At 38.4% G+C, this 24925-nt stretch overlaps 1 long non-coding RNA gene across 3 annotated transcripts in view; it reads left to right on the forward strand.

Annotated features, from left to right (window-relative positions):
- Window positions 1-653: 653 nt before the first annotated feature.
- LOC139358892 (uncharacterized) overlaps window positions 654-24925 on the forward strand; it is a 79521-nt gene continuing 55249 nt past the window's right edge. The window contains exons 1-2 of one of the 3 annotated variants that reach the window (XR_011614396.1): window positions 16218-16410; window positions 17341-17466. This is a non-coding gene — a long non-coding RNA (uncharacterized lncRNA). Of the gene's footprint in view, window positions 809-16217; window positions 16411-17340; window positions 17467-18055; window positions 18120-24925 lie in introns of those variants that run through there. The other 2 variants (XR_011614394.1, XR_011614395.1) reach the window with 2 other exon arrangements.

Below are 24925 nucleotides of genomic sequence, written 5' to 3' on the forward strand. Positions count from 1 at the left end.
AAACCTGATAGTGTCCCCAAATCACCTCAGTGCCCCCATCTGTGCAGCCAGGGATAGTGCCCCTAACCAGCTGGGGGTAGTGATAGCCCAGATAGCGCTCCCAACCTGCCCCCCTGTCATAACAGTGCAGGAGCTGATAGTGCCCCTAACCCTCTTCCCAGCCGGTGGTGCGGCCCCAGTAGCACATGCAACCACCCCCACCACCAGGCAGTATAGCCAACCCCGCTGTCCCACGCCCCCAACACCCCCACCCGCAATGTGACCTTGATAGGTCCCTATCCAGGGTAGTGCATCCCTGGAGAGCTCACCTACCCTGCCACCTTTCTACCATGCTGGCCAAGCTGCAATCTCTGTCACCTCCACCAACCACAGTGAAGCGAGCCTAGGTGCCACAGGCTCAAGCCTCCAGCTTGTGGTATGTGGATCCCGCTTCTCGTTCTCTATGCTGGGCTCCTAGCTTCAATTCTGATTGGATGAGAGCAAGTCTTAGGAAAACCAATCAGAGCATGAAAATAAAGTCCAATCAGGATAAGCCTAGAGGTTTTCTCTCATCCAATCAGAACATGTAGTCCAGGAACCTCATTTGCATAACCTCAGTATATAAAGCATGCAGAGGGGGCACCCCACCATTTCAGGCTTTTACGTGGCTGCGTTCCCGGCTGCTCTGTGCAAGGCTTAGAGGACCAGAAGAAGGAGTCGTCACTTGCCACGGCTGGAGGCTGGAGCTGTGGGAGCGGCACCACAGCTCGCCTCGCTGTGGTGGGTGCTAGTGACAGAGACGGCAGCTCCGCTGGAGCGGTGGGAACGGGTAAGTAGTTTTGGGGTAAATGGAGGGATAAAGAGAGTGGTTAGCAGCAAAGGGAAAAAGAGGATGGTGTTCAGGAGAAGGCATTGCAAAAAGACGGTGGGGAAAAGATGGTTGGAAGAAAAGTTTTTGGGTAGATATTGGGGGAAAAGAGAGTGGGAAGTGGGAGGAGGAAAGAGAGGGGGGTGGGGAGGAACGGGCAAGTAGGAAGGAGAGGAAGTTTGCAAAAAGACTGGGGAGAAACACGGTGAGGAGAACAGAAAGACCGTGGGGAAAGTAAGGATGATGTGTGAAAAGATTTTGGGTAGACGGAGGGGGAAAAGAGGGTGGCATGTGGGAGGAGGAAGGAGAGGGTGCAGAGAGAGAGGGGGAAGAGACAGAAGGTGGTGAGCAGGAGAAGGAAGATTCTGTGAAAAGATGGTAGGGACAATTTTTTTTTTCGATCGATGGAGGAAAAAGAGGATGGTGATCAGAAGAAAAAAAGGTGGCGAATAGGAGGAAGAGAAAGTTTTGCAAAAGACAGTTGGGAGAAAAAACAGTGGGGGAGAAGTTTTTCAGTAGATGGAGGGCGGAAAGAGGGTGGCAAGCTGGAGGGTGGAAGAAGTATTGGGAAAACGACGATGGAAAAATAGTTTTGGGGTAGATGGAAGGCTACAGGAAGGTGGCATGTAGGAGGAGGGGCAGGAGTGGCAAAAAGAGGGTGGTCAGCAGAAGAAGAGATTGCAAAAAGATGGTGAGGGGGGAAAGACAGTGAGGAAGAAAGTTTTTGGTAGATGGAGTGGGAAAAGAGGATGGTGCGCAGGAGGGACAAAAGAGGATGGCAAGCTGGAGGGAGACCATGAGGAAAAGACAGTGGGCAGAGAAAAGTTTTTCGGTATATGGAGGGGGACAAGAGGGTGGCAGGGTTTTGCCAAAAGACAGTGGGCAGAAAAGACAGATGGTGGGGAAAGAAAAGACAGAGACGGTGGGTAAAAAGCGGGTCGATGCAGTGGGAAAAGAGGGTGGCAAGTGGGAGGAGAAAAGAGGGTGGTGAGAGGGAGCGGGGAAAGAGGGTTAGGAAAAAGACGATGGGGAAAATAGTTTTGGGGTAGATGGAGGGCAAAAGGAGAATGGTAAGGATTAAGGAAAGAAGAGGGTGAATGGGAAGAGGGGGACGGCTTTGTGAAATTTTTGGGGTGTAGATGGAGGAAGAAGGAGTCAGCAGGGGTGGGGAGAAGGCTTTGAAAAGATAGTGGGGAGACGTTTTGCATAGATGGAGAATGGAAAGAGGGTGGCAAGAAGGAGGAGGGGAAAGACGATGGGGAAAACAGTTTTTGGGTAGATGGAGGTTGGAAAAGAGGGTGGTGAGCAGCAGGAGTGGGGAGAAGGCGTTGGGAAAAGACGAGGGGAAAGTTTTTGGATAGATGGAGGAACAAAAGAGGGGAATGAGAGCAGAAGGGAGAAAAAGAGGGTGTCCAGTGAGTGGGTGAAAACAGTGGGGAAAAGTTTTGGGGTAGATGGATGATGAAAAGAGTGGTGAGCGGGAGAGTAGAGAAGGCTTTGTGAAATGACAGTGGGGAAAAATAGTGGGAAGAAAGCTTTGGGGTAGATGGAGGAAGAAAAAGAGTGAGGAGAGGGAGGGGGTCAAAGGTGGTTGGGAAAAGAAGGTGGGGGACAAAGTTTTTGGGTAGCTCTTTTTTTCTGATTTCTTAAATCAGGTTATTTGTATTTTTGCTTTGAGTAGTTTGAGTACTTTATATATTTTGTGTTGCATTAACCCCTTGCCTGATGCTTAGTTTGCAAATACTTTCTTCCATTCTGTGGATTGAATTGCTTCCACTACTTTGCAAAAGCTTTTAAGTGTAATGCAATTGTATTTTGTCTATTTTTGCTTTTTGTTGCTTGTGCTTTTGACGTACATATTTGGAAATCCCTTGTGCTAGCCAGTTTCACAAAGCATTTTCCTATGTTTTCTTCTCTAGTAGTTTCATAGTTTCAGGTCCTACATTTAAATCTTTATTTTGAGTAAATTTTTTGTGTATGGTAAGGTAACAGCCTAGATGGATTCTTGTACATGTGTGTTTTGGGTTTTCCTAGCACAGTTTATTGAAGAGATTGTCCTTCCCCAGTGTGTGTTTTTGGTGCTTTTGTTAAGAGTTGACTGTGAAAGCTTGAATTTATTTCTGAGTTCTCTATTCTGCTTCATTTGTCTATGTCGGTCTGTCACTCGTCTTTCTCTCTGTCTCTCTCTCGTCTCTTCTCTAATTTATATATTTATTTATTTATTTTTGCCACTACCGTGTTGTTTTGGTTACTAGATTTGTGGTATATTTTGAAATCAGGTAGTATGATGCCTCCAGTTTTTTTCTTTTTATTCAAGATTCTTTTGTCTATCTGAGGTATTTTGCATTTCCATGTGAATTTTAGGAATTTTTTTTTGAGACGGAGTCTTGTTCTGTCGCCCAGGCTGGAGTGCTCTGGCGTGATCTTGGCTCACTGAAAACTCTGCCTCCTGGGTTCAAGCGATTCTCCTGCCTCAGCCTCCTGAGTAGCTGGGATTACAGGCGTGCACCACCATGCCCAGCTAATTTTTGTGTATATAGTAGAGAAAGGGTTGCACCATGTTGTTCAGGCTGGTGTCAAATTCCTGACCTTGTGATCCAAGTGGTTTGGCCTCCCAAAGTGCTGGGATTACAAACGTGAGCCACCGTGCCCGCCCGTTTTTTGTTTTGTTTTGTTTTTTGTTTTCTATTTCTGTGAAGAATATCTTTCCTAATTTAACATGGATTCCATTGATTCTGTAGATCACATAGGGTGATATAGATATTTTAACAATAATCTTCTAGTGCTTGGACATGGGATATCTTTACATTTACTTGTGTCTGCTTTAATATCTTTCATATATGTTTTATAGTTTTAATTGTGAGATCTTTCACCTTTTTGGTTAATCTCTAGGTATCATTTTTGGGGGCATTGGGTAACTACTGCAATGAAATAGCTTTCTTGATTTCTTTCTTAAGTGTTTCACTATTGGTACATGGGTGTGCTACTCATTTTTATATATGGATATTGTATCTTGCAACTTTATGAAATGTTTATTATTTCAAGTAGGTTTTATTTTGGAATTTTTAGGGTTCGCCATATATATATGATCGTGTCACCTGCAAACAGTGACAATTTGATTTCCTTTTATTTCCAATTTGGATGCCTTTTGTTTCATTCTCCTAAGTCCTCTAGCTAGGACTTCAAGTACTGTGATGAATAAAAGTGGTAAAAGTAGCCACACCTGTTCCAGATCTTAGATGAGGAGCTTTTAACTTTTCCCCATTGATTATGATGTTAGTTGTGGGTTTGTAATATATGGACTTCATTGTGCTGAGATGAGTTCTACTGTTGAGGCCCTCTCATACATTTTTCAGTTCATCCATTGCATTTTTCAGCTTTGAGGTTTCTGTGGCCTTTTAAAATTACTTCCATCTCTTTGTTAAATTTCTTGGATAAATTTCTGAATTACTTCTCTATATTTGAATTTCATTGAGTATCCTCAAAACAGCCATTTTTACTTCTCTGTCTGGAGAGTCTCACATTTTTTTTTTTTTTAAGATGGTGTCTTATTTCATCACCTATGCTGGAGTGCAGTGGCACAATCTTGGCTCACTGCAACCTCCGCCTCCCAGGTTCAAGAAATTATCCTGTCTCAGCCTCCCAAGTAGCTGGGACTACAGGCACCTGCCACCACACCCAGCTAATTTTTGTCTTTTTAGTAAAGACGGGGTTTCACCTTGTTGGTCAGGCTGGTCTTGAACTTCTGACCTCAGGTAATCCACCCGCTCCAGCCTCCCAAATTCCTGGGATTACAGGTGTGAGCCACTACACCCAGCCGAGTCTCACATCTTGAGCTCTCCTGGGTTAGTCACTGGTGACTTATTTATTGTTTGGTGAGGTTGTATTTCCTTGAATGTTCTTAATGCTTTTGAGCATATGTTCATGCTTGGGAGTTGAATAAGTGGGTATTTATTTCAGTCTTTGCAGTCTGTTCTTTTTGTACTTGTCCTTCTTCAGTCTTCCAGAAATTCCAAGAAATTCAAGACTTGAGTTCCCCAAGCCTGTGGTCACTGCAGCTGTTTCAGCACCAGAGGGCACCTTAAGCTCAGGTTCACTGTGACTTCTGCAGACTGAGGTCCCTGGTGGCCGTGACAGACTTAGAGAAGATAAGCGGGGGGGCTCCCTGGGTTCCCAGGCAAAGTTCTTTATTTACGTGCCTCCTCTTCTCCTTGCAAGGAATCTGGGCACCAAGCTTTGTGGATCTGGGAGAAGTGTGATTTGGGCACTCTCATGGCCACTGCAGCTGGTGTCACACACCCAAAGCCCACAGCCTCCCAGAACAGAGCAGCACTGGGGCTTGTCTGAGTCCTGTGACCAGTATATTGCCTCACTGCTGCTGACTTACTTAGGTTTCTAAGCCAGGTTAGTCTGCTGGTGATGAAGCTGGTCAGGGTTTGGGTCCATCCTGCCTGGGATCAGGGCCACAGTGTTCTGCCTGATACTGTGTCCACTGTGATGGGGCTTGATACTGGGTTCTCTTCTTTCTTGCATAGGGAAGGAATTCTCTCTGCACTGCACTGCCTGGAGTTGGGATTGGGGTAACACAGGCAACCCTGTGGCCACTGCAGCTGATGTCATATACGAAGCCCACAGCCTACCTGACCAGCACATTGTTGGTTACTGGAGCTCACCCAAGGACCAAAGTGACTGTGGCCTGCCTGTCACTGACATTTATTTGGGGCCTGACACCACTTGAATCAGCTGGTAGTGAAGCAAGTCAGGACTCAGGTTTGTCCCACCAGGGCAGTGGATTCCCTTTTAGGCCAGGTCATATCTAAATGCTCTGTCTGTGGGCGCTGGCCTGGAATCAAAGGCCATGGGGTTCTGCCCAGTGCTGTGCTTTACTATAGCAGAGCTGGCACTGGGCTCCAAGGCAAAGTCCCACGGACCCTTCGTTGTCCCTTTTGCTAGAGGTGGACACATTCTCTGCACTGCACTGCCTGGGGATGAGGGAGGCGCAGTGCAGGTACTGCAAGACGGTCTTTTCACCCTCTTTAATGTGTCTTCTCTTGTTTATAAGCTAAAACCACATTCTGTGATCTGTCACCTGATTTCCTTAGCTCTTGTGAAGGTATTCTCTGGCTTGGATTGTTGGACGGTGGTTGAATTTAATGTTCCTGCAGAGACGCAATCACTGTGATTCTATGTTCCATCTCCCTCCACCACTTCTCATTTATTTATTTCTTCTTCAATTTGTTTCAACAATATTTCGGAGGTTTCAGAGTATGAGTTTTGAACTCCTCTTGTTAATTTCTAAATGTGTTACTTGTTTTGTTGCTATTATAAATGGGATTATTTCTTTAATATTTTAAGGCAGTTCATTGACAGTATGTAGAAATAAAATGAATTTTTAGTATTGCGTTTATATCTGGAAACCATGCCAAATTTATTTTGAATACTGTTTTACTGAATTTCTTAGAATTATGTATGTATAAGAGATCATGTCATCTGTAAACGTACATAATTTTATTTTCAGCCAGTATGTTTTCAATTTTCTATTCTTTACTAACTACACCTCACTAGAATCCACACTATAGTGTTGAGTAGAATTTGCAAGAGTGGACATTCTTGTAACTAATCTTACCTGGAAAGGATCCACCCTTTCATTGCTGAGTGTGATGATAGTGGTGGGTTTCATAGATAACTACCACTAGTTTCAGGAAGTTATCTTACTGTCCATAACTGGAGTGTTTTCATGATGAAAAGATCTACTATTTTCTCAAATGCTTTCCATCTGTTGAGATGCTCATATATTTTGGTCTTTTACTATATCACTATGGTGTTTGCATTCATTGATTTTTCAAATATTAAATCAATGGTGCATTCCTGGGGTCAATCACATCTGCACACAGTGCATAATGTATTTTATATGTTGGTGGATTCAACTTGGCAGTATTTTGTTGAAGATTTTTGATTTTATAAAACAAAGATACTGGTCTATATTGTTTTGTGATTCAGTTTTGGTATCAGAGTAATCCTGTTTGTAAAATGAATTGGGAAGTGTTCTCTCCCCCTTTTATTTTCTGCAAGAGTTGGTGAACAATTGATATTAATTTCTCAGAGTGTTTGATTCATCTGGGAAGCTAGCTGAGATGAGATTTTTATTGTAAGGTTTTAAAATTACAACCCAATCTTTTAACCTTCCCTATCTATTTATATTTTTTATTTCTCCTTTAGACTGCTTTAGTTTCTGTCATTCTAGGACTTCATCCATTCTATCTAGGCTATCTTACTTTTTTTGGCATAAGATTTTCATTGCATTCTCTTTTAAATCATTTTTATTTTGTAATAGTGGCAGTGATATGTTCTCTTCTCTTGCCGATTTTAGTAACTTGAGTCTCTTCTCTTTTATTCTTGCTTAGCTTAAGCAAACATTTGCCAATTTTTTAAATCATTTCAAACATTTAATTGTGGTTTATTGATTTTCTCTGTTTTGTATTCCCTTTCTGTTTTCCTAACTCTATCCCTCCCCTCCTTTTTTTTCCTTTTTTTTTTTTTTAGACAGAGTCTGACTCTGTCACCAGGCTGGAGTGCAGTGGTGTGATCTTGGCTCACTGTGACCTCTGACTCCCTGGTTCAAGCGATTCTCCTGCCTCAGTCTCCGTAGTAGCTGGGATTACAGGCACACACCACCAGGCCCAGATAATTCTTGTATTTTTAGTAAAGGCAGGGTTTCACCGTGTTGGTGAGGCTGGTCTCAAACTCCTGACCTCAAGCAATCCGCCTGCCTTGGCCTCCCAAAGTGGTGGGATTACAGGTGTGAGCCATCCTGCCCGGCTGGCTTAACTCTTGTGAACGTTTGTCTTTAGGAACATTGTATTTGGTTAATTAAAATTTAAGATTTTGGAGCATCAACTGTTCTCTTATATGAAAATAAAAGCATGACTTGTGAAATAATGGGTTCCCCAATTTTTTTGTGGGTGAACAAAACAACTATCCGTGTACCTCAGAACAGGGCAGATAGTATCGTTATGGCTATCTTTTAAGAAAAATCCAACAGCCTAGATAGAGGGAAATGTGTAAAAAATATTTTCAACATCAAGCTCAATTCGAAACTCACTTCAAAACTTAGTGAATGGAAGTTCAGTGAAAATTACATTAATGAGATGACAAATAGAATTAATTTTTTGTTTTATCCTTTTTGCCTAATTTATTATATCTTTTAACTTAACATATATAATGCTTTCAATGCTACCGCATTGAAATAACTGCACAGAGCATATTATTATTGATTTTATCATTTGAAATTAGTTTGATGAAAAGAGTCAAACTCCGTAAAATATTTTAAGAGATTTATTCTAAGCCAAATATGAGTGACCATGGCTCATGACACAGCCCTCAGGAGGTCCTGAGAACATGTGCCCAAGGAGGTTGGGGTGCAGCTTGGTGTTACAGGTTTTAAGGAGGTGTGAGACAATGAAGCATCAATCAAATACATTTAAGGAATACATTGGTTCGTTTCAGAAAGGTGGGACAACTTGAAGGTGGGTAGTCTTCCAGGCTATAGGTAAATTTAAACATTTTCTGGTTGAAAACTGGTTGAGTTTTTGTCTGAGGACCTGGGATCAATAGAAAGAATATGTTTAGATAAAAATTGTGGAGGTCAAGATTCTTTTGAAGTCTCATAGCAGCTGCCCTTAGAAACAAGGGATGAGAAATGTTTCCTATTCAGACCGTTTAAAAGGTGCTAGACACTCTGTTAATCTGTTCAGAACTGGAGGACCCTGGAGGGAAAAGATCTGGCTATGTTAATAGGGATTCTTTAGAGGTGTGAATTTTCCCCCACAGAGGATGGCTTGCAGGACAACTTCAAAATGTGACCAAAAAAACATGTTTTGGGGGTGAAATATTTTTATTTTCTTCCTTGTCTTATAATGTTATACCAGAGTCAGGTTGGAAAATAAGCCATGATATATAGGGTGAAATAAAACCTATCTGATGAAAATTTATGGTTTGTAGGGTGTGACTCCCTAGACCCCTTAGACGGGAATCTGGGCAAGATAAAAAAAAATCCGAGTTTTGGTCTCATTAGGAATAGAAAGACTGGATTACCTTGGCTACTTTGTATATCTAACCTTTTTTTTTAGTAACCTGGACCATGGATCACAAAGCAATTTTTGATTTAATATAAAGTCAATTAAAATCAAGACAGTCTTCCATTTGATTGAAGTAATTTGGTAGCAGAATCAAAGTCAGAGTAGCTTTGCATACTAAGTAAGAAATATGAATTGCTGTCAATAGTATTTTATGTCTTTTCAATATTTCTGATGGCTGTTACCAATCCATATTTTGCAAACATGTGTATCTATGAGGCCTTCATGATGAAATTTGACCCATTCAGTTTTTCTCCTCTCTTCTATATTGTGCAAGTAATTATTATCTATTCCACTGAGGCAGAAAATAAATCCAAAAGACCACAGGGTAGTGCATATGGGACAAATAAGCAGGCAGGTAAAAAAAACATACTTACAGTGGAAAGACAGGTGCTTAATTGCCTCAAGTGTTTTTTCTATTTTATTTCAAAATAAATGTACAAGAAAGTGTGTGTCTGTGTTTTCAAAGAAATATGTTATAAATGGATATTTAAATTTTAATTTCTAAATGTAAATTAACAGAGCAAAGGAAATTGTTCATGTTTATTCTAACTTTAATCATGCTATTCTTTCTGTGCTCTAAGTCTATTTAAAATTATTCATTTAACAACTTTTTTTTTAGTAACAAGTACTAGCCCAGCATTTGGGAGAGATACATCTGCGAACAAAACAGATGAGATCCATGCCTGCAGAGAGATTTTATTATATAGTAGTAGGTGGGGCCAGGCATGGTGGCTCACGTCTGTAATCTCAGCACTTTGGGAGGCTGAGGCCGGCAGTTCACTTAAGGTTTGGAGTTTGAGAACAGCCTGGCCAACATGGTGAAACCTCACCTCTAATAAAAACACAAAATTAGCCAGGCGTGGTGGCACATGCCTGTAATCCCAGTTACTTGGGAGGTTGAGGCAGGAGAATCACTTGAACTCCAGAGGCAGAAGTTGTAGTGAGCCTGGATGGTGCCACTGCACTCCTGTCTGGGCAACAGAGCCAGACTCTGTCTCAAAAAAACAAACAAACAAAAAAACAGTATGTGGGATAAATAAAGGCAAGCAAACGTGGTAAGTAATTAAGTTATGTGTACATTAAAAATTGACAAAAATTTTTAAAAAAGCAAAAGTAAGGGGCTGCAGGAAATTGGGAGGGGGAGGGATTGGTTTATTTTGTTAGCTGGGTTGTTCAGGATAGAATTAAGACGTTGACAAAGATTCAAAAATATGAGGGTATTAACTAAGGAGATATTTCAAAAAACATTCCAGGCAGATGGAGTATCTGGTGCAGAAGCACTGAGAGAAACATACCTGGCCACATCACGCAACAGCAAGTGGGCCAAGGTTGTTGGCAGAAGTGGGCAAAATCAATATTAGAAGAAAATGAGGTTAAGTGGTAAAAAGAAAGCAGAATATGGGGTATTTACAGATAAGTGAAAGAACTTTGACTTTTATGAAATTAAATGGGAAGTCTTTATAAGGTACTAAGCAGAGAATACTATTAACGGAATACCACACTAATCTAGGGGAAATGGCATGATGTTGGAAAGGGGTGGAGCATTGGGGAGGATGAGAATTGTTAAGTTTCTGGATAAATTTTGAAGGAAGTATTTCTGGAGATTGAAGTGTGAGGTGGCAGAGAAAAATTTCGAGTTTTTGTCCTGAGCAACTGGGAAGATGGATTTGCCAGAAACTCAACAGGGAATAAATAGATGGTAATTGAGATCATGAGACCACAGTCCTGAGGACATGAGATGACATAGGAGTGACTGTAGAAGGGAAAAGTAGATCAATATTTCACCTTGGACCTTTCCAACGTTAAAAACATTAAGGAGAAGCAAAGACGCCTGCAAAGGAGACAAAAAAGGACAAGGCAGTGACATAGGAGGAAAACCAAAATATGCTGCTGTCCTAAAAGCCAAGGAAAGTGTTTTAGGAAGGAAGGTATGTCGCCAAAATCAGCAAATAGGTCACCTAAGAGGAGACTGACAAACCAGTAAATTTAGCAGTTGGAAGTTATTAGTGAGGCAGGAGGGAAAACCATCTGTTGGATATAAAAGACAGGAGTAGACTCAACAAATACGATCTTTTCTTTTTAGCAGTTTGGTACAAAGAAATAGGAGGGTAGCTAGAAAGGAAAGTTGATCAAGATTATATATGTGTGTGTGTGTGTGTGTGTGTGTATTTAATATGGGACAAATAAAAGCATGTTTTTATGCTAACAAACTTGGTCTCATACAGAGCCAAATATTGATAGTGAATCTGTGGGTATATTTGGTAATGGAATTTTTCTTCTAACTCCAGCAGTATTCTAGGTGAAGTAGCAAATACCATTTGTTAAGAAAAGGAAGAGGAGGTTCAGAAGATTGATAAGGGAGAAGTTGTGAAATAGACATCCTGGTGCACGGTGGAGTATTTGTGTTGAAGAAAGTCAGTAGGACTGACTGGTAGCCTTAAGAGCCCACTTGAGGTTTGTGGTCCTCTGTTTAATGTGGGACCAGCCATAAATGCAAAGTAGAATGTGTCTGCATTCAGCCTTAACTGCTGCATAGATACGGGCATGGAACAGGCTTGTATTTAACTAGGGTTGAAGTTTTGCGCAGTAAAATTAAGGACATAAACAAGGGGTGAGTGTCAAGACAGTAATTATACTGACTGACAATGGCATTTAATCTGGTAAAGAAGAGGAATGAGGATATCAGTGAGGTTGGGGATGCAGAAAGGAGGTAGGAAAGATGAACAGCGAGGATCAGCACGCTATGGCTTACAGATGTATTCAGCCTATCATCCGATTTAGTGAATAATGTGTAATTGAAACACAGTTATGCTCTTTTGTTTAAGCACTGTGTGTAATTATTCTTACTCTACAACGGCAAAGAGTTACCTAAAGAGACTGAAATGTTTACCTTCAGTTACCTAAAGAGACTGAAATGTTTGCTACTTGGACCCAGGGCCCACATTATGACTTTTGTGGACCCCAGGATTTTTAAATTTCTTAGCCTCTTTCTCTCTCTCTCCATAATGATATATAGATATACAGATACAGCTGTATATCTACAGAAATATATATCTATGTCTAAATAGATAGATGCTTCTTAGATCTCTCTGCTCTCTGTCTCCATAGAATAGCTCTCTAAGTAAAATATATTATTTATATTTATGTATTTATAATATCTATCTGTGTTTCTGAGACCCTCTGCTTACTGAGCTTCATGGATAAGTCTAGTCATTTACAGAAAACGTTTGCCAACCCCAATGCCTAGATGTTCAATTATATACATATAGATGTATATAAATATATGTGTATATAATTGGAACCAGGGTTCTAGAGAAAATAAGCAGGAAATATAGAAACCGATAGAGGAGCATGAATGAAATAAAAATTTTAATGTTTAAAAGAATGATTTTCATCCTACCCAGTGGAAGGCCTGGGTTAATGAGGGTTGCTATCACAATAAATTAAATTTCGGCTGAGTGCTTACAGAAGACAGGAGTGTGGAATGGAAAACATGCATGGATTATTTTGTTCCAAATGTCAAGGACAATTTAAGTAAAGGAACGGAGATGGGAGAAGGCACAGTATGTGAAATGAATGAAAATAAGGTTTGCCTAGGTATAATATAAGGTGTAGGCAGGAACATTTTAGAATCCAGCTTGTGGTAGTTACATGAGTGAGCAGAAGATAATGCTGCAAAGATTTGTTCTTGACCTTAATGAAGGCATACAGCACCCACCTGCATATATTTTAGGAAATAATTAACTCATATTCATGATGATAATGATATTTTATTTTGTAGAGTGCTTCTAAATATGTAATATTTGGAAATACAGACTTCTAGTTGACTATCACCCTTATAGCAATCTTGTATTATACAAAAGTCAGCATATGTTTTTAAATTCACTTGCATACTCATTTAATTAGTTCTCCTAACATTTACTGAGCATCTTCTATGCACCGTACCCCATTTTATGCTCTGGAAATAAGAACATGAATGAGACACCTCTCTTATTTAATAGATTGAGAAGAAAAACAATCTTTGATGAGAGACAAACATACAAACAATTATCTGTGTTCTGTGAGCCTAATATATTTTGTTGAATACATGGATAAACATATAAGCTAAAATTTTAATTTTCACCATTTTAAATTGACATTCTGTAATTCAAACCACACTATATTACATAATATCCCAAAATTCCCACGTGATCCCAGTAAATGATGGGAAGATTGTGAAATAGGTAGCACAACCTATCTGCAGGAATAATAATTTCTTATTTTAACTGTGCACATAGTCATAGCCTTCCTCTCAATTTTCTTATAAAATGCTTAAAAGAGGGGCTTAATTGTTTTGAGTATTATTAATTATTACTTCTGAAGAGGATGATCATATCTTGCAGAAGACAAGACTTAATAAGCTTAAAATTTCATTGAATTTAGCAGATGGCTTTGCTACTGATACATTGAAAGGCACTGTTTAAATGACAATATTTCACATTTTATTCCTGAGATCAGCAGCTCAAGCCACTGCTCTGCCTATGGAGTAGCCATTGTTTTATCCCTTTACTTTCTTATAAACTTGTTTTCACTTTACTCTATGAACCAACCCCGAGTTCTTTCTTGCACAAGATCCAAGAACCCTCTCTCGAGGTCTGGATCAGGACCTCTTTCCGGTAACAGTGCTAAAAACAACACAAATCCTTGAGAACATAAACACGTTGAAAATCTTTATTATATGCCTGTCATGTTATATTTGTTACACACATCTTATCATTTTATGCTCAAAACTCCATAAAAACAGGCCTTTTTATTATCACAATTTTAAAGATGAGAAAAACCCCAAGTTTACAAAGCTCAAGTACAGTCCAAAATCACACTAAGACTAAATGACAAAGAATTAAACACAGACTTGCTGAAGTTCCAAATACACTGTAATAAGGAAAATAGAACACAATATCCATTTTAAGTATACTCAAAGAAAACTACGTGATAAACTATTATCTAATAGTTACGTCTACTTTGCTGTTTTTGAAAGGTGCACCTTATCACTTTTATTCACCTGGTGATTTGATAAATATCAGAATTTCTCCATCTTGGACATAGTGACATTAAGGATTATATTTATTTTTAAACTTTAAGAAATACTTCATAAACATTTTAGAAAGCGTCAAACATTGCTTTGTGAAACTTATAAGAAACTTATATATAAACAATATTTCCCCCAAATGCATATATTTATATATGCATAAAACCTTGAATATATGTATATATTGAATGTATATATATTCTATATATAGAGAGAGAAAATCTTGTATCTCTGTGTCTGTGTGTGTCTGTGTGTATGTGTGTGTATATATATGTATATATAGGGTTTTTAGGAACAGCAGCTTAGAGGGAGCCATGGCATGCAAGTTTTTTAAAATTTGGCATTTTCTTTTTCTACTTTTACTTTTAGATTCCCTATGTAAGCTACATAAGAAATAAGTAGCAGATAATTGTTTTTTCTCTTTTTAATAAAAATTTTGTTCTGTTTATTGCCAATATGCCATTACATACATTTTACTATATAGTATATATGCAAGGACCACAAGTAAAGTATATTAATAACACATTAAAAAGTAAATATGCCAAATGAGATTACAAGGTGATATCATTTTGAACAGAGGTCTCAGAACTGTGTCATCAGTGGTGTCCTAGTAAACATTTTAATTGGTAACTTGGATGGGCATATGGAGAACAAGCTCTTACATTCATTAAATTTGTGGGTCACTGGAATCTTGAAGGGTTAGTGAATGCATTGCAGAATAATTATAATACAGAAATGATCTTTACAACGTGTAATGATGGGCTGAATTGAACAAATTAGATGTAGTAGAGAGGTGCACATGGAAGATACCATACTTGGATCCAAATTACAAATGCTGTAAGTACTGAATTAGCATCAGCATAGGACAAAAATGTTTAAGTGATTTACACGACAGTGAATTCAATGTGAGCTAGCCTGTGATGTGGCTTTCAAGGACCCTAATCAGGCAAGCTCAGAAAAAAATAAAGTGAACTCAACTGAGTGTATATTATTTCTGTTCAGATATTTCTGTTCAGATAATACATGGGGGTATTATTGTTAATTCTGACTACTGTATTTTCAACATGATAAGAAATTCTGAGGTATTCTATTTAGGACAGTCTTCATTAAATAATTGAAATATCTTACAAAGAACATTTAAAGGACTGTTACGTTCTTCCTTTGAGGAAGAATAATTTTCTTTGAGGACAGAAGGGAAAGCGTGAATGCATTAATTAGGCAGGCTGCATGAGGTAGGGAGATGACGTTTACAAAACTAAAAAAAAAATAAATATTTAGAAAAGAAAATGCATTTGATGTTCAGAGTTTGAAGGATTTGAAAAAGGACCAGTGGGTGAAAATGACCAAAATGACCAAGGAACCTGTTTGGCACATTGCTTAACACCTACGATGCCTTATATACCACAGCTATTCCACCAGGGCCTGAGTATACATGTAGTGTACATATGAAGACATTGTCCTGGCCAGGAGAGACCGCACAGTTCAGTGTCTCAAAATAAGAACCCTTTGTTTTTAGAAAAAAAAACACTTAAATATTAATTCTAATGTTGACATTTTATGACTGTTACTTATAATTTCATCTTTTCTTAGCAATCATCATTTGTACAATTCTCACAACATATGTAAACATGAGGGAATACTCCTTGATGAGTACAGACCCCTCATCTGATGACTTGCATTGTAAGCAAACAAAAATAAATTTCCTAACTGACCTACAGCGCAACTGAAGACACTGCTATACTTGAGATACCAGGCATATTTCTTTGAGAACCCAGATATTTCCTTGTATAGCAGAGGTTTTACAAAAAGTACTCAGGCTTCAGTGAAAAGATTTGAGTATGCAGTGTGACTCAGCCACAATGTGAACACACAGATGCTACTTAGTAGAAAGAGAAAAACCTCACCTTTCAATGTGTTTGATAGAAATCTTTCTAACTAAGAGACTAGCTTTCATATATACCCTCATGATCTGATTCTTGTTAAAGAAAAATATCACACTGGACAGTTAGTTCACATGAGTTCCTTTTGTTGCCAGCAGTAGGGAAGAGGGCACTGACCAAGTATGGGTACCCTGCTTCATGGAGACAAAAGGCTGGAGAGTTGTTAAGAGCTGGGAAGGGAGCAGGAAGAGATCATAGGCCTCTTTGTTTGCTGGTTCACCTGAGCCAGTGGAAAGTGGAAAGTAACCTTTCTTCTACCTTTATGACAGAGCCAGTTCTACAACTTGGAGCAATATGTCCACAGAAGTTCAACTCCTACCCTCCCACAAACACTGAGAGATAAGGACAGTGCTGTCTTCCTTGACAGTGACATTTCAAAGGGATGCTACCCAAGTGCTTGAGGAAGATATTACTGTGGTATGAGACTGTTAAAAAGCCTTTGAAAAAATCTGAATCTCAAAGGGGCAGATAAACTTGGCAATGACAAATTTCTAAAGTAAATGCTCTAAGAAAAGGCAGGTCAGGGGACTTCATGCAGAAAGAAGCCTGTCTAAAGTTTAGTCAAGTAGAGGAGCATTTTAAGGCTGTCTTGGTCATCCTGTAAGACCAGAGAGCCTTCCTATCCTAAGTGGACTGACTCAGTAAGTGTTAGACTCTCTCTGGAAAATAAGGTCTCACAAAGGCCAAGATCTTTCTCAAAGTGAAAGTTTGCTTAGTTTTCCTTGTGGATTTGAACAACATATTTTATTACTGCTGATTCTTATGATTCTAAGACAAAGTGTACACATTAAAGTGGATATAACCATTTTTCAAGAGAGGTTAGAACAGAACATTAGGGAGAATGTTCATCTTTCAATTTCTGGAGAAAGATTCTAAAGAAAAATAGTGTGAAAGTTAAATTTTCATTGAATAAAGTGAGATTCTTTTTGCTTTGTTTTGGTTTTGTCTTTTAAAGAAAGCACTGGGCGGCATGGTGGCTCACACCTATAATCCCAGCACTTTGGGAGGCCAAGGCAGACAGATCACAAGGTCAGGAGATAGAGACCATCCGGGCTAATACGGTCAAACCCCATCTCTACTAAAAATACAAAAAATTAGCCAGGCCTGGTGGCAGGCACCTGTAGTCCCAGCTACTCGGGAGGCTGAGGCAGGATAATTTCTTGAACCTGGGAGGCAGAGCTTGCAGTGAGCCGAGATGGCGCCACTGCACTCCAGCCTGGGCGACAGAGAGAAATAAATAAATAAATAAATAAATAGAAAAAAAAAAGCAAGGGTTTAGATAAGGCAGTTTTTACTGTAAGTGGTGGAGTAATAAGTAGGATAAGACATAAATGGTGTCTGTCACAGGGGCAATGAAAATGTCATTCTGAACCTTGGAATGGAGAGAAACCTGGAGAACTAAGCACAGACTTAGGACCTTACAAGGAGATGTAATTCTGCCCAAACCCTCAGCCAACAACCTGGAAGAGAGAGGTGAGATATCTGTAACACCAGATGGTTTCAGGAAGAATCATAAACCAAAACATGTCAATTACCCTTTTTAGAATTCTGGCTGGATTCTACATCAAAGCATAGTTTGGGAGCTTGGGCGGCCATACTTATGTATAAATGGTGGCATGACATGGTTAAGCTGTGAAAGTCCCCAGTGTATAAACTCCTATTGCTGCCTGCAGGTGGCAAAATGAAACTGCAGGTATCTCCATGCAATTCAACTGTATAATTGTCTAAGCGTTAAAAGGTGCTAGAAGGGAAGACTCCTGGGGTCGAAGTGAGCAGGGTACAGAGTGTGTGGAACTTCAATGAGGAAACTTATCAAGGACTGTAATTACCCCCAGTAGTTGCCAGAATAAGACCAAAGGCCAGTTAGAGTCAGTTCCTGCCTGGATAGCAGTAGATATGGAGAGCCCTGCTGGAGATTGGGTTTCCTGGGAAACTGTTGCTGAGATTCAGAGTTCCATGTGGAAAGTTCATTAAGGAGTATTCTGAGGAGCATCATCAATGAGGACAGCAGCACTGGGCAGAAGGAGATACTGAGCAGAGTACTGAAACTCAGGCAGTCCCTCAGAAATGTACTCTCTGAACCAGCATATCAGTTTTTGTACGCAGGCTGCTTCATGACTTGATAGGTGGTAGTGATTTTTTTGTTTTTTGTTTTTTCCCATGAAGGGAAATACCTATAATAGGGTTTGATATGGTTTGGCCTTGTTCCCACCCAAATCTCATCCTGAATTCCCACATGTTGTGGGAGGGAGCCTGTTGGAGGTAATTGAATCATGGAGGCAGGTCTTTCCTGTGCTGTTCTTGTGACAGGGAATAAATCTCACAAGATATGATGGTAATCATAAGGGGAAGTTTTCCATCGCAGGCTCTCTTCACTTGTCTGTCACCATGTGAGACACGCCTTTCGCCTTCCAGCATGACTGTGAGGCTTGCCCCGCCACATGGAACTGTGAGTTCTCCATTAAATCGCTTTCCTTTGTAAATTGCCCAGTCTCGGGTATGTCTTTATCAGCAGCATGAAAATGGATTAACACAAGGTTCATTCTTCAACCTTCGGCATACACCATCCATGGAAGCTGGAGTAATAAGTGTCTTGGTCCTGAGGAGAGATTCATAGAATCCCCAAGGCCATATCAGGTGGAACAACTCAGCAGAGGCCTTCTAGTCGATAACCTATTATACAAGATTTCCCCCAGAAGCAGAAACCTCTAATAAAGCAAGACCAACTACCTGGTAGCCACTATCAGTCAGGATCACTTTAAATGAACTTGAGTTATTTTGGGCTATGCGGATAGTGAGAACTAGAACTAAAAGGCTCCAAAAGACCAGGTTGTAGTTCCATTTTCATACAGTCCTTTTTCCTCTCCATTCTGTTGAGGGTAAAGCTTTATTTTTACACACCCATGTAGTGTGTGCGTGTGTGTGTGTGTAACTTTTCGTTCATCTTTAACTTCAGGTTCCAACACGATGAGTGTCTCAGCTTAATGGCAGGGGTGGGGGTGCTCTCGTCTAAGTCTCCTAACTTTAGGCAGGTCTAGGATCCTTAGCTCTTTCTCTCATGCTACAGAAAGTCTTGAAATCTCAGCACACATTTCCTAGAACAGCAAATGATCTCAGGAGAATGCTCTTCTTTTTTCTAAATTTGACTTTTTAAGTTATTATTTTAGAATCAGAGGGTACATGCATAGCTTTGTTACATAGGTGTATTGCTTAATGCTAGGGTTTGGGCTTCTGCCCCCATTTTGGAGTCTCTGGTGTCCATAGTTTGCATCTTTATGTCCTTGTGCTCCCATTGTTAAGCTCCCACTTGGTAATGAGAACATGCAGTTTTTGACTTTCTGTTTCTGGGGCACTTCACTTAGGATAATAACCTTAAGTCCTATTCATGTTGCTGCAAAACACATGATTTTTAAATCCTTTTTTTGGTCTTAGTAGTATTCCATGGTGTACATACAAATGTGATATATATATATATCATATCATATTTATACATATATATCATATCATATATATATATCACATTTTCTTTATACAGTCCTTCATTGCTGGAAACTCAGGTTGATCTCACGACTTTTCTATTGTGAATAGTACTGTAATAAACATACAAGTGTAGGTGCCTTTTGAGAAAACAGTTTATTTTGGGGAGGTAGATACTCAGTAGTAGGATTGTTGGATCAAACGGTAGTTGTATTTTTATTTCTTGAGAAATCACCATGCTGTTTTCCACAGGAGCTGAACTAATTTACATTCCCACCAATAGTGTATAAGTGTTCCCCTTTCTCCCACTCCTTGCCAGCTGGTTATTTTTTGACTTTAATAGTACCCATACTGACTGGTGTGAGATGGTATCCCATTGTGGTTTTAATTTGCATTTTTCTGATGATTACTGATATTGAGCATTTTTTTCATGTTTGTTGGCCACTTGTATGTCTTCTTTTGAGAAATATCTGTTCATATCCTTTTCTCACTTTTTAATGGATCTATTTTTTTCTTTATGATTTAAGTTCCTTATAGATTCTGGACATTAGTTCTTTGTTGGGTCCATAGCAGGCAACTATTTTCTTTCATTGTGCAGGTTGTCTGTTTGCTCTGTTGATCGTGTCTACGCTGTGTGGAAGCTCTTTAGTTTTTTGTTTTATTAATTCCCATTTGTTGATATTTGTTTCTGTTGCATTTATCTCTGAGGTCTTAATCGCACATTTTTGTCTAGGCCAATATCAATAAAAGTTTTTCCTAGGCTTTCTTTTAGAATTTTTATAACTTAAAGTCTTCCATTTCAGTCTTTAATCCATCTTGAGTTAATTTTTGCATATGATGAGACATTGTGGGTCCATTTTATTCTTCTACATATGTCTAGCCAGTTTTCCCAATACCATTTATTGAATAGTGTTTCCTTTCCCCATTGTTTATTTTTGTTCACTTTGTCAAAGGTCAGTTGGCTGTAGGTGTGTGCCTTTATTTCTGGGTTCTCTATTCGGTCCCATTGATCTATGTGTCTGTATTTGTACTCGTACCGTGGTGTTTCGGTTACTATAGCTTTGTAGTATAAAGTTAGGTTATGTGATGCCAGCAGATTTACTTTTTTTTTTGCCTGGCATTTCTTTGGCTACTTGGACTCTTTTTTGGCTCTCTCTGAGTTGTAGAATTGGTTTTACTAATTATGTGAAAAATAATTTGGTAATTTGATAGGAATTGTGTTCAATCTGTAGATTGCTTTAGGCAATATGGTCATTGTAACAATATTGATTTTTCTAATCCATGAACATGGAATGTTTTTGCATTTGTTTGTGCTATTCATAATTTGTTTCAGCAGTGTTTCATAGTTATTCTTGTAGAAATCTTTCACCTCCTGGGTTAAACATATTCCTAGGTTTTTGTTTGTTTTGTTTTTTGCTATTGTAAATAGGATTGCTGTCTTGATTGGGTCTTAGTCTGAATGCTGTTGATGTATAGAAATACTACTGATTTTTGTACATTGATTTTATATCCTGAAACTTCACTGAAGACTTTAACTATTTCTAGGAGTCTTTGGAATGAATCTTTAGGATTTTCTAGATATAAATAGAATTATATTGTCAGTGAAAAAATATAATTTGACTTCCTCTTATCCTATTTGGATACACTTTCTTTCTCTTGCCTGATTTCTCTGGCTAGGCCTTCCAGTATTAGGTTGAGTAGGAGTGGTGAGAGTGGGAACCTTTGTCTTGTTTTAGTTGTTAGAGGAAATGCTTCCAGCTCTTTCCCTTTCAGTGTGATGTTGGCTTTGGATTTGTCACAAATAGCTATTATTTTGAAGTATTTTTCTTTGATGCCTACTTTGTTTAGGGTTTTAAATCATGAATGGATGTCGGATTTTTTGAATAATTTTTCTGCATGTATTGAAATGATTACATGGTTTTAGTTTTTAGTTGTACTTAGGTGGTGAATACGTTTATTGATTTTTTTTTTATGTCGAACCATCCTTACACTGCAAGCCAATATTTCTGATGAACATAGGTGAAGAAATTCTCAATTTAACTTATTTTTGATTTATAGGTTCTTACTCTATTGTCAGTTCAAGACATTAAATAATATTTTTCAAAATATCTTCTAGCTTTTTTGTCTTCATTAAGAGAGCTAATCCAGGTTCCTAATAAATGTTACAAACATCAAGTCAACACTTTAATGAAATTACATTAAGACAAAAACTAAGCTATTCTGGAAAAAGTCTAATTTTTCTTAGAAAATGTAAAATATTCCTTTGAAATACTCTATGTACTAAAATTGTATGTCTATATATGCATATATATGGAAAACAAACATTTGGAAAAAATTCCATGACTTATTTACCTTATTTTATTCACACTCTACCCAGTGTTTACACAGAGCTAATGCCAAATTATAGTTATAGTATAACTTTTATAAATATTACCTTTAAAAATAAAAACAGGACAGAGCACAGTTGCTAACACCTGTAATTCTAGCACTTTGAGAGGCCCAGGCAGGTCAATCTCTTGAGCCCAGGAGTTCAAGGCCAACCTGGGCAACATGTGAGACCACATCTCTACAAAAAACTACAAAAATTAGCCAGATATGGTGGCACATTCCTGTAGTCCCAGCTACTCCAAAGGGTAAGGTGGGAAAATCATCTCGCCCCAGGAGGTCGAGGGTACAGTAAGCCATGTTGTTGCTGCTGCATATCACCCTGGGTGACAGAGTGAGACCCTGTCTCAAAAAAAATAAAAAGAAAAGAAAAAAGAAAAGAATGGCAGTTTCTTACTCTAATTCTTGTGCTTTTATATTATTATTAAGCACAGCTGTATACTGTATATGGCTCTCTTATGCCTCCTTCCAAATCATCTTACAGTTTTATGCTTAAGACAATTAAAATGTATTGAGGGTTTTTTCTGGTGATGAACCAGTATAACTAATTTTAAATCAAAATATTTTTACAATCCCCTTTTTGCAAACAGGACTTCTAGTAAAATAAAACATAAAACAAAAGCAAAAACTTTCTTATTACGTGTACCAATATTATTTTCTTGCTTAATCATGTTGATAGAGAAAATTATAAATAATGATTAGAGGAACTCATGTTTATTGAGAAGTGGCCCCAGCAAGTCTAAGAACTTTCCTTTTGTAAATGTATTGACTTATCACATCAAGCCTTTGAAATAGGCACTGGAACACTGAGCAGTAGACAAGAGCATCTGTTCTGAATCCAGATATTTTAATTCAAATGTTCCTCAATGTCCTTCTGCCTGTGTGAATTCAGGCGAGTTAATTAAGTTACTGGCAACTATCAAATATAAGCAGTAATATCTAAATTTCATGTGATTGTACTTAGGAGGACATGAATTGGTTTCTAACTCTTTCAATGCCTGAATGATGTCTGACCCATAGTAAGCTCTTAAGAATACTAAAGATGATGAAATTGAGGCACTGAAGCTTACTTAGGTTTCTTATGTAGCAAAGATACTAAGTCTTACAGAGAAGATGTGGTACACTAAACAGAAGATATGTAGAGAATTTAATTAAATAGAAGCAAGTCATGTAAGTGTAGGCAGAGTTTAAGAAAACCATACAAGAATAAAGCAATATCCCATAGCGTATAACAACACATGACCCACAGGCATGGAGGATAAATAGTGGAAACGCAGTACTGCTCTCTCACTCTTGCTCTATGATTACTTATTCTCGAGGAAGCCAACTCAGTTTGTACATTATCACTTTGTAGAGGTTTCTCCTGTCTTCTCTTTCAAATATGCTCTCCCTACACATTCTACTATAATTTTAATGTAGCATGGATTTTACAAGTTTTTGTTATTGTTGGTAGGACATTTGTCTTATGTTTATTGCTGTATCCCCAGAGATTAGAGCAGATTCATACACAAAATACAAACGAAATAATTTGTAAGAACAAGTCATCAGTGATGAACCTAGATTTCTCCACTGTAGTTTTTCATGTGGATAGACTCACTTATATAAGGGTATTCTGAAATAATTGAGGTAGGAAAAGTTAGCATGATACAACACAAACACTGACCATTATATGTTTATGGCTAATATACCAAATGGGATGTTTATTTTCTGTATTCAGAATTCTAAAAAAGCAAACAATTAAATGTAATACTTAATGCATCATTTAATAAACAGCTATATTGTAAGTGAAATTAACACATTATTTATACTACAATATTTCACATCCAAGTTGTGTGAAGCAGGCAGTTTTCTAGATGTTTTAAAAAAAATACACTTATACTGGATAAATAGCATCTTCAGAAAAGATGATATTACTCAGCTGAAACAACTCTGCCCTAATAAATTTAGTAGTGCCCCATTCTTTCAGAATTGTTTGCTTTTCTTTTTGTTGGCAAGTGCTAATCTTATTTGAACAGGTGGAAGGAGTAATAAAAGACAAAGTGAATACGTCTCATGGAAAATATTTTGTACACATTATCTAAACTTACCAGGATTGTTAGTGCTAATTTATAGCATCCATCATATGTAAGGAATGTCTGTCTTAAATTTTCTTTGTAAAATAAACTGTCGGACTTTTCCTTCTTGGTAGTTTACCAAATTTTGAAAAAGAAGTGGTGATTTTTATTACTTTATTTATTTCCCTTAATGACTAGCACCATATTATATTAAATTAGATGTAATATAAGTAATATTCCTATCACCTAATTTTAAGAGTAAGGAACATAAAGGACTGTTTTAGTTGTCCAGCAAACTGAGAGTTTCCCCCTGTATCTGCAGTTTTCAGAAAAATACTGTAATGGTGACTCACTTGAAGAGTAATTGATAAGAAAAGGATATGTGTATGAGCATTTGTAGCACTAGAACACTAGATTTTCCAGTAAATACCACTGAGTATAAGTCAGAATGGAAACAGGTATGTGTGTGACAGGGTTTGGCTGTGTCCCCACAGAAATCTCATCTTGAATTGTAGCTCATACAATTCCCACATGTCGTGGGAGGGGCCCAGTGGAAGATAACTGAATCATGGGGGCAGTTTCCCCAATACTCTTCTCATGGTAGTGAATAAGTCTCACCAGATCTGATGATTTTGTAAAGGTGCATTTCCTTACACAAGCTTTCTCTTGCCTGCTGCCATGTAAGATGTGACTTTGCTCCTCCATTGTCTTCTGCCTTGAAGGTGAGGCCCCCCCAGCCACATAGAACTGTGAGTTCATTAAACCTCTTTTTCTTTATAAATTACCCAGTCTCGGGTATGTCTTATTACAGTGTAAGAGCAGGCTAATGCAGTGTGTATCTGTATGCGTTTGTATGTGTATGTATATCTATCTACTCAGCATAAATACTTTGATTTAACATTTTATATAGACAAATAAATTAGTATCTATTAGTGAAAAGAATGCAAGTTAACTGAGAATGAAAATTATTTCATAGGGGTTTCTATTCACAGAGATTAATAGTGTGTTCTAAAATT

The sequence above is a fragment of the Macaca nemestrina genome, chromosome 15 (genome assembly GCF_043159975.1).
Source record: "Macaca nemestrina isolate mMacNem1 chromosome 15, mMacNem.hap1, whole genome shotgun sequence".
NCBI lineage: Eukaryota > Metazoa > Chordata > Mammalia > Primates > Cercopithecidae > Macaca > Macaca nemestrina.